Raw genomic sequence first — 4,708 nt, 5'->3', positions numbered from 1 at the left:
ACAAAACTCTGGTGAGGCCGCACCTTGAGTATTGCGTGCAGTTCTGGTCACCGCATTATAGGAAGGATGTGGAAGCTTTGGAAAGGGTGCAGAGGAGATTTACTAGGATGTTGCCTGGTATGGAGGGAAGGTCTTACGAGGAAAGGCTGAGGGACTTGGGGTTGTATTCGTTAGAGAGAAGGAGGAGGAGAGGTGACTTAATAGAGACATACAAGATAATCAGAGGGTTAGATAGGGTGGATAGTGAGAGTCTTTTTCCTCGGATGATGATGGCAAACACGAGGGGGCATAGCTTTAAGTTGAGGGGTGAAAGATATAGGACAGATGTCAGAGGTAGTTTCTTTACGCAGAGAGTAGTAGGGGCGTGGAACGCCCTGCCTGCAACAGTAGTAGACTCGCCAACTTTAAGGGCATTTAAGTGGTCATTGGATAGACATATGGATGAAAATGGAATAGTGTAGGTCAGATGATCGGCGCAACATCGAGGGCCGAAGGGCCTGTACTGCGCTGTAATGTTCTAATGTTCTAATTCGTGACCTCTTCCATTCCATCAGCCTATTTATGGACTTTTGAAATCTGCCACTATTCTCACGATTTACTATCTTTCAAGGTTTTGTGTCAGATTCAGACTCATTTTCACCACAAACGCAGGCCATTCGGCCCGTCGAGTCCATGCCGGGTCTCCAACGGAGCTCTTCAGTCATTCCCATTCCGCCGCTCGATCCCGTCGCACTGCAACTTTTGAAATTGTGCCCTGTTGATGCAAGTCTAATTCATTAATATATAGCAAGGAAAGCAAAAGGTCCTCGGACCCACCCTTGGGGGCTGGCATCCAGTGTGAAAAACAAGCTTTCACCACGATTCTGTTTCCCGTCTCGAAGCAAACTTAGTACCTGGTTTCCACTAAAATAAAAGCAAAATACTGCGGATGCTGGAAATCTGAAACAAAAACAAGAAATGCTGGAATCACTCAGCAGGTCTGGCAGCATCCGGTTCCGAAGAAGGGTCACTGACCCGAAACGTTAACTCTGCTTCTCTTTCCACAGATGCTGCCAGACCTGCTGAATGATTCCAGCATTTCTTGTTTTTGTACCTGGTTTCCACTGTCCATTTTATTGACGTTAATGGACTTGGATGAAAAGCTTTTCGGAAGTCTGTAATTAACCCTTTCTGTTAGCTCATCTTGTGTCACATATAATGAAAACGGAACAAGCTCATGCCCCCATAACGAAGACCAAGCTATCAGTGGAAATTGAATGGAATGTGGGGTTTAATTCGTGGAAATTATGGGGCTTGAAACAAGTATGAAGTGGACAAGAGGAGACAGATTCGTTTGCAAAGTTCGAAATGTCCTTCCCCCAGATCGTCTCAATCAGAAAGAAGGCAGCAAAACTTTCAGCTAGACTGTAAATTTAAATGACCTGCAGAAAATGCTGCTATGAAATCTCACCCCAACCCAAAATCTGAACCAACTTCCGTGTACAGAACCCTGACTGCAAAGTCCCAAATTGTTATTTCACGTTAATTGAGGAAACAAAATTATTCTGTTTTCAATGAATAAATAGCAACACATTGAAAAAATGAAACATTAAACAAATGACTATTTGCAAGCAATAAAATTATTTCATTAAATTAACTCAGGTTACATTAATCACACCACAATAAATTGAGTAATCCTAAAATCGCATTGAAATAGTAAAGTTAGTTGAAAGTTATTGCAATAACATATTAAATGAAATGACATGAAATTAATCATGTGAGATCACATTAAAGTAAAATTACTTATACAATTCATAAATAATATTCCATCAAGTCAATATAATGTAATCGTCAATTAACAAATAACTTTAACTCAACATTAATCAAATTACTTCATTAAACTAAATAAATGACCTTTTTTCTTTTTAATTATTATCGGGAAATGTGGGCGTCGCCGGCTATTCCAGTATTTATTGTCCTATCCCGAACATTCGTCATACCATGAATATAATTAGATCAGCTGGAATTAAAGTTGAGAAAAGAAATTAGTGAAGGTACATCACATTAAAAGAAGAAATAAGATTAAGCACATTAAATTGATCAAATGATTTCATTTCACTCAAAATGTAATAACTCAATTATTCAAATTATACACAATACAAGTAACTATCTTTAATTGATAAGTATAATTGCTCAATTTAAATAAAATGACCACTTTACTCAATCTTCGCATTACACTAAGATTAAACTCGTGAGCTAAGAATTTGACATAACATTCAATTAGTAACAGTTCACAGTTCTTACATCTCACTCCAAATAATAAGCCATATAACATCACTTTACATCAAGAAATTCACTGGAGATCAAATTCAAAGTAAAAAATGCCAAAGTACATGAAATTCGGAAATGATTGACATTTACTGATTATAAAATGACGTCACCTTAAATTAATTTAGAGATTTTAAGAAGAAGAATTAAATGCGAATATCATCGTCTAAAATGTAGAAAGGAATGTCACAAGGTTCGGAGTGATCATTGCGGGAGGGGGAAGGGGATGGGGAGGGGCAGTAAACCGGGGTTGAAAGGGGGCGGGGCCTGCACTACCCCATTGGCGAGAAGGGCGGGACAGGGGCAGATGCGAGCAACCCGTAGGGGGCGGGGCTGGTGCTTATGTGTCTTTCTGCCAATCAGACCTTCGATCTGTGAAATATTATTCAGATATTCTGTCAATATTCTCTAGCTATTACAAAGAGATTTTGTTGATGTTATTTTGATCTTAGATAAATAGCAGTTCAACCTTGCCCGTCTAAGAGCGAAGTCCAAAGTACGGAAAGTCCTCATCAGGGAACTCCTCTTTGCTGACGATGCTGCTTTAACATCTCACACTGAAGAGTGCCTGCAGAGTCTCATCGACAGGTTTGCGGCTGCCTGCAATGAATTTGGCCTAAACATCAGCTTCAAGAAAACGAACATCATGGGGCAGGACGTCAGAAATGCTCCATCCATCAATATGACTGACCACGCTCTGGAAGTGGTTCAAGAGTTCACCTACCTAGGCTCAACTATCACCAGTAACCTGTCTCTCGATGCAGAAATCAACAAGCGCATGGGAAAGGCTTCCACTGCTATGTCCAGACTGGCCAAGAGAGTGTGGGAAAATGGCGCACTGACACGGAACACAAAAGTCCGAGTGTATCAAGCCTGTGTCCTCAGTACCTTGCTCTATGGCAGCGAGGCCTGGACAACGTATGTCAGCCAAGAGCGACATCTCAATTCATTCCATCTTCGCTGCCTCCGGAGAATACTTGGCATCAGGTGGCAGGACCGTATCTCCAACACAGAAGTCCTCGAGGCGGCCAACATCCCCAGCTTATACACACTACTGAGTCCCCAAAGACACATTGTACAGCGAGCTCGCCACTCGTATCAGACCCACCGGCCGTCCATGTCTCCACTTTAAAGACGTCTACAAACGCGACATGAAGTCCTGTGACATTGATCACAAGTCGTGGGACTCAGTTGCTAGCGTTCGCCAGAGCTGGCAGGCAGCCATAAAGGCGGGGCTAAAGAGTGGCGAGTCAAAGAGACTTAGTAGTTGGCAGGAAAAAAGACAGAGGTGCAAGGAGAGAGCCAACTGTGTAACAGCCCCGACAAACAAATTTCTCTGCAGCACCTGTGGAAGAGTCTGTCACTCTAGTATTGGCCTTTATAGCCACTCCAGGCGCTGCTCCACAAACCACTGACCACCTCCAGGCGCTTACCCATTGTCTCTCGAGATAAGGAGGCAAAGAAGGAGAAGATAAATAAGATATAAAAAGACAAATGTTTTGTTGCGTTTGTGCCGGCGGGGCGGGACCGGGGATGATTGACAGGGCGCGGGAGATTTAAATGGACTCTGGGAGACTGGAGAGAGGAGTCAGAACTGGTGTAAGAAGACTTTGGACAGACCTTTATTGAAAGTTAAGGTTTTTGTTTTTTTTTGTGGGAGGGAAAGATTGATTGAGTGACTGAGAAAGTGAGGACTGAGTGTTGTAACAGCAACGTTTTGATTGTTTCTGAAATATTTGTTATTGACGTCTTTTTTTTCTGAAAGTACAAAAGTGGTTTTGAAATTGAGTAAAGCAGGTGTCCGGGTTATAGTTTTTTTTAACTTTTGGGGACTGAAGAGTTTTTAACCGAGAAATATTAGGATTGGTTTTTTTTTTACTGCGTTTTGTTGAAATGTTCGTTTAAGATTGATAATGTTCCATGTTTGAGTTCGAGTGATTTCATGGTTTGCAGCTTTTTCAGACGTTTTTAATGAAGTCATTTAGTTTATTGAATACTTGCGCAGCTTCTTGGAATTAACAATAACGTTGCTCTGTTTTTCCGTGGCTTCGGCTTGTTTTATTTCTGCAAATAATTGATGCTGGTCTGTTTTTTTTCCTCTGCGCTGTGTACTGCTATTAATAATAGTGATACTACTGTTGGTGGAGATCTAATAGTGGTACGTTTGACTATTCAAGATTTTAAGTAGTTGGGATGGTGTCTTTCACTTGGCATTTGTTTTCACAAATTAATGAGAATTATCTCTGGACCGCACTACATATGTTTTCAGTCTAATGTCTCAGACTTGGTTTAAGAAATCCTGATCCTAATAATTGCAGTTTCAAACAGAAACGGTTATTCTGTTTGCTTATAAATACGTTTTTAATGGTCAAGTACGTCACTTTGAAGTTAGAAACCAAAC

This window comes from Heterodontus francisci, chromosome 9, assembly GCF_036365525.1.
Source record: "Heterodontus francisci isolate sHetFra1 chromosome 9, sHetFra1.hap1, whole genome shotgun sequence".
Lineage (NCBI taxonomy): Eukaryota > Metazoa > Chordata > Chondrichthyes > Heterodontiformes > Heterodontidae > Heterodontus > Heterodontus francisci.
Note: the sequence above shows the minus strand (reverse complement) of the source record.